An 11,737-nucleotide genomic window follows, 5' to 3' on the forward strand; every position below is an offset into this window, starting at 1 on the left:
TCTGTTAGATTTCTTTTTGTTTATCCTGCAGGCTGAACAAAAGAAATCTATGTGTAAGGCCAGCTTTAGACATAGACAATAAAAGGAAAGCTAAAAAGGGGAAATATAAATGTTTCATAAACTAGCTTGTACAGTTCCTAACATTTTGCAAGGTAAAGATTTTCTCTCATGTGTCACAAGGTTCTCACCGAGGTTCCACAGATGTCTTCTGCTTGAATAGACAATGAAGAAGCAATACAAAGAGGCACCTGCATCTCTATAGTGTCTCCTGAGTGTAAATACGATCACCATCCAGATGGAGACGGCATTTTATTTGCTGCTTCTGACAGCACAAGTCTTTGGAACTTCTCTCATGTTGTGGTTTTACATTCACAGCTAGAGTTTACAGTACAATAAGGATCCCTTCACACCTAAGCTATTTGTCGCTCGTAAATCAGTGTGCCAAACAGCTCAACACTAAGAATCCCATTCATGTCTATGACCCCAGTGCACGTCAGAGTTTTGTCGCAAGCAGAAATACGCCTGTCGCACATAATACGACATGAGCTACTTTGGGGCTGATTTCAACAAGTTTTGTCCCATAGACTCAATAGAAAACACTTGAAAAACACGTGTTGCGATTATTTGCGTGTGTTACGTGCATTTTGCTCATTGACATGAATGTGCCAAAATATGCTCACAAAAACCAGAATGAGACGCATTCAATTTGCTGTGAGTAGGTGTTACATATTTGTCTGAAATATTTGGTAAAAGAAAAAGGTGTATAGAAAGAAAGTACAAGCTATAAAGAGCTCTTAAATACAGGAGACATCGTGTTCTGTGTATGAGTCAAGCTTTGAGTGACTCTCAGATTAACAATGCCAATCCTTACACTGACTGCAAAATATTTTCCTGCTAAGCAGTGGATGCTTTGGCCAAACCTTACTAAGGTAAATAATTACACAGTAAACATACTGCAGATGAAACACACAATGCACAGGCTGGTAACATAATTCTCTGCATGGAGACTGTCACCATTAAAGTCTTTAACAGTTTACCACAAAAGAGCAGTATGAGTTTTTATTACACTCCAGCCAAGGAAAGATTGTTCTACTTGTTGCATTGTTTTGATTCAGACTACATTAAAGACGTGTTTTTAAATGGAACTGCAGCCAATTTTTTTTTGCATAGAACAGAGTAGGGTTGGGGTCGCTGTTAGGTTGAATTGCTGTACAAGTCTCCATTGGGGAGATTTTTAGGAAAAACAGTGGCAGCAAAAACTGCAATAAAAACTGCCAGGTTCTAATCCTTCTGTATAAACTTTGTATGTTAATTACCTACTAACCTAGTAATTAAGTACTGTTTTAAAATTAATTAGACAGGGCACCTTCAGCAGCCAATTGCATATTTGTTATCCTCAGTCTGTCAGTCTGTTTCATTTCTCCATTGACATGCTTGCACTAAGGGTTCCATTTAGGCTTGATGGCCAACTCCACACAGGGACAATGTAGCAGAATTGTAATAAACAACTCTAAAAATTCTCTTTTTTTGCTATGCTGTTCATTGTTATGTGGCACTCTTGCTGGCAAACTTCCCTCTAGGGGAAACATGGCAGAGCCTGTTCCCTCTCCCGATCCTCCTTTATGGTCTCTGGACATGCCTTGCTACTCGGTGAACCTGGGAAAGCAGGATTAGGTCTGTTCACCAATTACCTCTAGGCTAAATGAACCTCGAACAGCGCTAAGCACTTCCGGGTTCATGGCTGGGATAAAAGCAGATTAGGGACTGCATGGGCTGGAGGAAAAGAAGGTATTAGGGGTCCACTAGACCTTTGGTGCTTCCATAAAGGGTACTTGTCACACCTTATGTATTATTGCCAGCCCCTTGTGATAATAAGGAAATTAAGTAAAACAAATAAAAATGTAACAAATATATAATAAAAGAATTGTAGAAGATCCCACCCACACACTCTCATACACAGATGTTGGATCGGCTGAGTCGAACTCGCTCTTCACTTCGGCTCAGCCGAAGGGAGCCGATGTACATCCGCTTTCAGCCAATGTACGGCTGAAGTGAATAGCCGAACAGCGTTCTGCTCCCTTCACTTCGGCTCGGTTATTTACTCGGCTAACTTCGGCAGCTTAGTAAATAGCCTCCATAGCTTTCTGATTTTATGGCTGATAAAGCTGCCTTTTAAAGATCCCACTATGAATGCATATGGATGCAGGCTCGCCAAGTGCACATAGAGATAGCAAAATTATTGGCAGTGCTAGATAAAGCACTTTAAATTACCCTGTACATGCCAATTAATAAATAAAAATTAAAGAACATGAGCAATTTGGCAAAAAAACATGCATTATCAGATTCTATGTGAAATCAGTTCCTGCCATCAGAAGTTAAAAAAATAGGAATGAGTCATAAAGAAACCCACGCTGCTTTCAACACAGTCGTGCGGTTTGTCAGGAGTACAGCAACATATATAGTGACCTCTTTTCTTGGAACCTACTAAAGCATCTTATGATTCTGTCTGTTTCCTCCATGCCTAAATATTAAGTAACATTTAGAATGCAGCCAAATATATTTTGGTTTGTAAAGTGGAAGGAAGCACCGGTAAGGGTATCCTCCTCATTATGAAAGTTTACAGGTAAGAGGAGATTAGTCTTTTAAAACTGGACTGAATCCAAAAAAGATGAATGTGTTTTAGAACTGTCTTTGGAAGCTGTTTTCCAGCAGCAAACGTTTGGGTTCTTCATGCCGTTTTTCCATCCTTTACTAGAAATATAAAAGCCAAGACCTGATGGGTTGTTTTAGAGAATGCAGACACCTTACATATACAGAGTACAGCGCAGCATTGCTCTAAGTTAAAATTGTTTATTACAAGGATGGGAAAATATTACCAGAATTGACAATCCATGACTGCAAATTTAGGAGCCGGTATAAAATTGGAAAGGAATGCTTCAGTCAGTCAGGAAAACAATGTACTGAGGGGAATTTCAAATAAAACCTGAGGAATGCGATAGATTCATGCTTTCTACTTATAACTCAGTTGAATATCTTTCATTTTATGCTGCCTGGACTGTATTGGCAAAGGTAGGGGCCTAGTCAGAGTATTTAAGATGAAGAAACAAGATTTTTGGAATGGATAGTAATGGGCATTCTGACAAAACCTTAACTCTGTAACCTTGTTAAGGTTCTAGAGCTAGTAAATGCTATCCCAGGTCTTAATATATGGGCCAGCATGAAGGGTAATTTGCTGAGGCGTGTGTGTGGGGGGTTAGTTAAGTTGTTGACAGGATGCACTGAATTTCTTGTGTAGCTTTTTTGCCACAAAGTTACCAGTTGCTTCAGAGGCATAGGCAGCTGACTTTATAAGAGGTTGTAACAAAATTCCGGAACATGTTGTGAAGGTAGACTGTTCACGGTGTAAAGATGCTGAAAGTGCCTGTTAGGTAAAGTGTCCCTGAACAGGTGGAGACAGGTGAGCATTAAAGAGAGTATTTTCTAGTCAGTCATTGTTCCTATGTGCTACAAGAGCAACTTGAAGTCTGGCACTTGGGGAGCATGTGGTCAGGCCAGTTTGGTCTACATAGACAGGCCGTCAAGCCAGATAGAAGTCTGAGATGTGGAAATTGTGAAAAGACAGAGATATCCCCCAATCCAAATGGATCAGTGTGTTGAATCTCAGTAAATGGTGGTCTGTATGTGAAGCTGGTCATACACTGTACGAATGTTGGTTGGTTCATGATGATGAACAAGCTACAATTTACACAGTGGGTGACCCTGTTGGCACCCTTCCATCCAGCAATCAGAAAATCGAATGAGCGGAAAGGAAAATCTTCGGGCTAACAGTCGCTGTCAAGTAATCTGACAGACACACAGATGGTGACTGGAGATCAGTTAAGAAGAGAGACTGAGACTGTGGCAACTTTTCGTTCAGGAGAAACTCACCTCATAGTTCTCCTTTAATATATGAACGTAAAGCGTGTGTCAAAATATGCATCAATCTCAAAGCATAAAATCATAATGAGGTGTCCAGTATTAGTAGAGAGGCACAAAGTTAAACATGAGAATTCATAATCTAGAAGGGGTACTTCATTGAAGGCCACACCTAAATTCCTGAACAATATTTGTCCCTGAATTCAGCACAGTGCCTGGAGAAAATGTTGACGTCACAGGTTTTAGTTTTCTTCAGGAGGAGGAACCCTTCGTCCTTCTATGACAGTCCTGGTGAATTGTAACAGTATAAATGTAATAGGTTGTTATGGGTATTGCTTTCTTTGCTGTGGGTAATGCTTCCTTTTGTTATTTTGTCTCATGTAAAAAATCAGCATCATGGGTCAGGGTTCCTGGACTAAAAGCTGAAAACAAGTGATATGCAGATGAGACTTGTAGCAACCATTCAAAGTTATTTGTGTATACATCAATAAAATATTATTTTATTGTATTAACTGCACCTAACTCATTACTTTGATTGACAGTTGCATTTTCTTACTGTTTTATTACCTTAGACCAGGGGTATACAACCTTGGTACTCCATGCCTCTGCCTCTGGGACTCAGGCATGTGGCTATCTAGGTCTTATAATGCCTAATGGGACTAGTAGTTCCACAACAATTGGAATTCAGAGGTTTCCTACCACTGTCTTAGGCAGTTAGGTCACTGTTCATCTTTGACCTTCATATTTTCTTTAGAAAGGTCAATAGGTAGGATAATCAGAACTAGAATAATATAAAAAAGGTGCCTAGATACATAAGATGACCCTTGATGCCATGGTGTTATATATTTGGAAACTATGTGATGCCCCCACCTTCTCCTTTGCAGAAGACTAGTTGTTCAGTCGGATTTAATTCTGATGGTTCATCCTCACTGTTTCTTAAAATAAGATAGTTGCCAGGAGGCATCAGGACATGTTTTGCCTGGTACACGAACACACACCTTTGGGTGATAGGAGAATGTTTGTTCAATCTCCCAGATTGTTATGTAACAAGTAGGAGAAAACATGTGACACCAAAGTAAAAAGAGTACACGTGTTAAAGTGTATCTATAGCAAAAACAGTTTTTTTTATCTTTGAGGGCTGGGAAGAATTAGATTTTCAGTCCGGTTTTTCTGCTATGCGTGACTCATTAGAGAGATTTACACTTATTCATTGTCCCCGGGACAACCTTGTCTCTAGGAAGTGAAGGAAACCCTCCAAATGCGACACAAACAGAAGTAAACATGCTTTTATTAACTTAAAGAGGGGGATGCTAGAACCCCTGCCCGCTTTTGGTTGTCTGTCTTCCTGTTGCAGATTTTTCCTCACTTCCTGTTTGGTAAAATGTTGTCCCCAGAACAGAAAGTGATGAAAATTTTTTTTAGTAAAACCTGATAGGAATTCTAACCTTTTCCCACTCTATCCAACACTAAAAAAAAGGGTTTCAATATAAAAAAAAAACACAACACAGTAATCTTTGTTTTTCATTTTAAACCCATTGAACACATTTTAAAGACCTTTTTTTAATTATTATTTTTTTTCTCGTTTTCCAAGCTTTACAATATAAGAAAGGTAGATTTAGCAGCATTACAAACCTAGTTACATGAGACAACCAAGTGATTTAAATGAACTGTGAGAGTCTAATTTTAGTTCCTGAACAGCAGCAGTGATCATTGACAACATGGATGAGTGTCAGTTGCACATACATGTAAGCAGATGACTTCATGCACTACGTGCTAAAATTGCTTCACCATTGATTCCGCCTACATGAACTGCTAGACTGACATGAGGCACAGCAAACGCCCCTAACAAACTATAAAAGTATGGTATCTAGGTCAGCAGTTCAAAACCACGCTCAGAAAGTACACATTGCATAGACGTATAGCAAACTGTTCACATGTATGCTGGAATAGCAAGAATAACCGCAGCCCAGCAACCTCTATCTGGAGTAGCCCACCTAATGTTCCTTTGCAGTATGATGATATTTTGTTTACACAAAATCTTGCTGTTCCAGTTGCATGAAAGACATCTGAAAGCATCCCCCCATGTCTCCCACCCTGTAAGATGTTAAGTTGTCCAGATATAGCAAAGGGAGAAGATAACTGGAATAAAATATGAAATATGATCTTTAAAATTGGATTGTAGAGACAAGTACTCATTTGTACACAGGCAACCCTCAATAGTGTTGGGTGAAAAATTCTTTAAAAGCCTTAGAAAATCTTTATTTCATGTCTACTGAATGGGTTCTTCATAAAAGGAGGATAAACTAATAATCTGAGATTCTGTTGAAACTAAGGATGAGTTACTAAAGTAGTATTCAATTCTCAAACTTTTTTTAATAATGAATCCAGATCAAACAAATATACATTGCCCAGCAAAGCATTGCTTTACATTTTTGCCCAAACACTTACAAGCATCATGTTTCTGAACAGCTGCTTCCAAGTCTCTTGGCTCAGCTTCCCTGAACTTCCTGTCCAGTTTAAGATCACAAAGGACAGAGTAGACTCCAGCAACTATTCATTTACTAGCTTGGAGGAGGGTGGAGAGGAGGCCAGGAGGGAGGGAAGTGCCTTGCCTTGCTGTGTCTGTGTGTTTGTGGAGACACAAACAGCTTACTAGCACACACAAGGGTGACTGCATATCACTTTGCTTGAGAAAGGAGTCATTCTAAAACAGGAAGTCAGGACCAGTTTTCAGGGGACCAGCCGATTCTGCAGGAAACTAAAACTTTTAAACAGCAAGGAGCAGTAGTCAATGTAAGCCATTCTCTATTCTATGCAAAACAAAAATGAAATCTTTTAATGTACCTCTTGGTTTGGTTGTTGGTTTATTAGTATGTGTGCCCGCCATGGAGCCTGCATTTGTTTTAACATGTTGTTAAAGTAACCTAGTCCTTGCCTCATATTAATGCTAAAACAGCAAAAAGTTTCCAGGCACACTCACCAGCCAGCATGCAAAAAAACCTGTCTAACCACTAAGGTTAAAAGCAGAGGTTTAGATACACGTCTTCTGCAGAAAATGTGAAAGCCGCACAGCCACGTCAAGGCACCTACATATAGTGCGGCCCTAACTCTAAACTATGAGAGTCTCCATCTTGGAGCACGTGGGGCAAAATATTAAATTGGGTGCAGGTTTGTCAGGAGGAAGCCCAACCTCTCTTAAAGGCACAGGTACGCACAAGGGACCCCGCACATCACAACGGCAGCTGAGACCCCCCCATGCGTCACTGCACCAAATCAGTCAAGCAAAACAAATGGCAAACGCACTCATCAATTTGTTACCAGCTTTACAGCAAGGTGCACACGGAAGGGCTTCAAACAGTAAAACAACAAAAAGAGTAAAAACAACAAAAAGTTTCCAGGCACACTCACCATGTGCAGTATATATCTAGCTGTAGGTCAGTCTGCATTGATAAGAAAGCACCTACTCTAAGGTACCTACTCTTTGGATTTTTGGGGGGTTTCTACTTAAGCTCTAATATTATAGTGCTCAGTTTGCAGGACTAATTATGGATCCTTGGAATTTATGAAGGGGTTTGGCTAACCTAAAGTAGCCTGGGGAAGTCCATCTTTGCTGATCATCATTGTGTTCTTAATGGCCAGCCTGACTTCATAGTGAATTTGCAATCAAAGGCTAGTAGTTGGTAATGTACTGGGGTCGAAAGTTACACATTTGTGTGTAAATGTATGTATATTGTATTCATGTATAATTTATCCCAATATGGTAAATTTGGGGCTATGCAAAGGATTGTTAATTTTAAAGTCTAAACACTCTTCGATTAATTCATTGGTATACACTAATATTTTTGGGGGCAATTGCTGAGAGACTAGTCTTATGAGATAAATCGCATAAGGGCGTTATGAGGGTGTTCGAAACAGTCTCATAAGTGACTGACTGTTGAACTATTAACCTCCCACAGCCATTCAAGCCTATGAAGGAGACGTTGGACAATGAATCACTAATATTTATTGTTAAGGGCTTATTCACAGGAGCTGCTTTGTCATGCATTTTACAATACATTCCATTGCAAGTAAAATGCATGGACATGAGAAGATACATTTGCATGCTTTATTCTGGTCGAGTTGAACTACATTTTTTTCAAATGGCTTTCAAAACCACATAGCAATAGCCTGAATTCACAAAACCACCGCATATGTGATATTGTTGTTATTATATATGTTATTATTTATTATTGGTCTGTGAAATGGATTTCTCAATTCACTAAAGGTATTACCAGGCAAAAAGGATACATTCACTGCATTATAATAATGAATGCTTGTTACTTTAATGATTTATTTATTTGTAGGTATTCTGACTGTTACGGTCAGTCTACAAAGATTTCTGTATAGTTTATTGCTTTTGTAATGTGAATCTCTACATGGGCAAAGCAACAGGTTCAATTAATGTAACCCTGTCATCACAAGGTCACTTCTAAACACAAGGCAGTCTATAAATATACCTACCTTTCCGGTGGCCCGTGTGTTGAAAATCTGCCACTGCAGGAGTTGGACCCTTCAAGTGGGTCTTACACTGGCTACCCCTACCGTATACTGTATTTGTTCCTGAGAGCTCTTACGTCCTGCAGTGTCATGCAAGCTGTCTGGAGAAACCACAATGTTTCTAGGGGGGCATGTATGCTAAACACCTGGAAGTGTGGAATACATGCAGCCACTGGAGAGCAATGAATCTGTGGCTTTATAACACACGGGTCATTGGATGATTATATAGCCTGTAAATAATATATTTTTACAGGCTGACTTGTATTTTAGAAGTGATCCTGTGTTGACAGGCTCACTTTACCTGGTGCTAACTACAAATACTTGCCTTTAATTTGCTCCCCGGAAGCTCTGTTCATTCAGAGGAGTGAATAGATGAAGTCTTGAGTAAGCAGTTTGCTTTGGACAGAGCTTACACAAGACTTATAAGTAGGGATGCACCGATACCAAGTACTGTACTCGGTACAAGTACAAGTACAGATACTTTTCGAGCTCCAAGACTAGACGAGAGAAAAATTCAAAAGTTAGGAGGCAGCTGTCATTTGTAAGGATCACACGGAGCTCCTGGGATTTGTACATCTCTGTTTTAATGTATGATTTTGTTTTTATAAATATAAATAAAGGGATGCACCGATACCAGTTTTGCAAGTACAAGTACTGATACTTGCCCAAGTCCTCACAGATACAAGTACTGATACATTTATGTTTATTGTCATGTGACAGATTTTCTATAACAATACAGACTAATTATTTCAAGACAGTGGTGGAGCGCCAGAGCCAGGTCCCAGCTGCAACCGTTGCAACCCTGGTAGTTCTCATGAAAATGCCAAGTATCTGCACTGGGATGTGAAAAGTATCGGTGCATTCCTACTTATTAGTCTCTACCCACCTCCATGTTACATTGCTGGTGCCTGGCAATTGGTTGCTTAGTCCCCCAGCCTTCTATCATGGGGGGGAAGCTAAATGAGTCATAGGTTCTCCATGCCCGGTACTTCCTGGTATACTGCTTTACACCCAGTAGGGGAACTAAAGTATAAGTCGAAGCAATAATAATGATTTATCAGAAATTAAGATTTTTAATGTGCATAGCAGGCAAAAGAATAATTAATGATTCCAGACATAAGCAATGCTTATGTTTGTGAACTGAAGATTTGTAGGAGAAAATTACGGAAATACTGGGGAATGTTGAGCAGCCCTCACAAGATTTAGAGAAGTGAGGCACGGGGATCTTGTTGGCCAGATGGTGACATTACCCCCTGCACTACAAAAGCCAAAAAGGGGGGAAGTGGAGGGTGCGTTTTTCTTTTTAGTTCAATGCAATGTTTAAGCAAGGAGTCACACTAAAAAAGCATTCTGTGGAAGGTTCGCTTTAAAGTGACATTAAAGTCAGCATTTTTTTCCCCCATTGTAATTGTGCTGTAAGGACTTACCTTAAGTGTCGCCTCTTGATCCGATCATCTTCTTACTGACACTTGTTTCCAGCAATCCCTCCAGCCCTGGTGCCGGTGTCTGATCCAGTGCTGTCTTCTGTGTCCCAAGGTGCCTGTCCGACGTGCATGTTCACGGCTGCGTGCATTGACTTACTCTCTTCTTCCTGCCGAAGATCTCTACTGTGGATGTGCCCGCCCCATCATCCTGCTCGGCCACTTGAGAAGCTCCAGATCTTCAGACGGGAGTGAGTGGCGGAGGCAGAGGTAAGTAATTACTTTTTGGCAATTTTTTTATTTTTTTAAAATATGTTTGCATATATCTACTGCTTGCTAGGAGTAGATATATGCAAAAAAAGCAGAGAGTTTAATGATATTTTAAGTGATTAATTTACCACATTTTGTAATCATGGGAGATCGGTCACTCACTAGCACTTTAAACCTCTCGTGTAGTGGCTCAGTCAATGTGATGTAAATAAACATTAAAGTCTATGCAAATTTCAACAATTAACTTGTTTTATTTGCTGTGTTATAGTCTAGTAACTATACAATTAGAAGTGGTTTGTTATTTGCTCAATAAATCCAATCAAATGCATGTTGATCCTACTATAAATCATGTGAGCTGATATCTTCCTACGCTCTCTTCTTGTGCTGGCTGGTATCAGTTTGTATTATTCCCAGATCTTTCTGTGGACAACAGAACATCTCCCTCATATTGTATGGAGAAGAGGAGAGGGAAGGTGTAGTCTTGCCTTAAGCTGGCCATACACAGTTCTATTTTTTTAGTTTCACCCGCAGGCTGAATGAAAAAAATAGAACAAATTCCTCCATCAATACTACGAGTGCGTTGATCGAGGAATCCACGATCAACGCGCATAATCTTTTGTATTCTGGCAGCAGTCACCCCCCCCCTGTCACAATAACTGAACAGAGCTGGCAGCTCTTTGACTGCCAGTTCTGTTCGTTCTAAGATTTTCTGACTGGCTCCTTCAATCAGCTGATTGAGGGATGCCGGCCGAAAGGGTGCCAACAGAGGCACCCACTGTGCGAATTGCTGCCAGAACTGGCTGGAATTTGCATACTGTATGGCCAGCTTTAGGGTTACATTACTGGTGCTTTATTGACACAGTATAGTGAGTGAGTGTTATCATCCTAGGACAGGAAGAATGTTACTGGCTGGACCATCAGGTGAAAATAAAATTTAAAAAACTAATGCAGCCAACACGTTCAAGGATTGCTAAGCTACAATATATAACATGTTTGTTCCTGGGGTTAGATACACTTTAATTTAATTAATATATAATAATTTATTTTTTATTATTTCTCCCCTTTATAGGGGTTGGGTGGTGTTGAATGATAATGTAAATTGTATATTTATTTGTCGTGCTAAAACTGGTTTTGTAATGTTGGTTTTTTTTTTCTTTTTATGTAATTGTATTAAATAATGCAAGAAAGTGAATAAAAAGTTGATAATAATAATTTAAAAAAAGATATACTTTAATTTAACCCAATGTAAGTTGTGTAGTTAACAGAACTAAATCCATGGCCTATGCCATAAATTGTTTTGTGTTTTTTAAAAACAAATATTCAAGTATAATGTAAAATACAAAACAAGAGTGATTTTTATGCAATATCAATTAGCAGTTACAAAGAAGTGACACAACCAAGAACACACCTTTTTTTTTTCTGGCTCAGACCTTCAAAAGGCAGGTTTGTCCCTAAACAAAAATTCAAGGCAGTTGGCAACAATTCATTGATAACATTATTCAACACTGTCCTGTGCCCCTGTTCACAGTCCTGTACAGAACGTAACAAAAGGAAACAGCATGACACGACTGAGTGCATTGATTCCATTAGATTCC

Source organism: Nanorana parkeri, unplaced genomic scaffold (genome assembly GCF_000935625.1).
Source record: "Nanorana parkeri isolate BGI_ZX_2015 unplaced genomic scaffold, ASM93562v1 scaffold528, whole genome shotgun sequence".
Classification (NCBI taxonomy): domain Eukaryota; kingdom Metazoa; phylum Chordata; class Amphibia; order Anura; family Dicroglossidae; genus Nanorana; species Nanorana parkeri.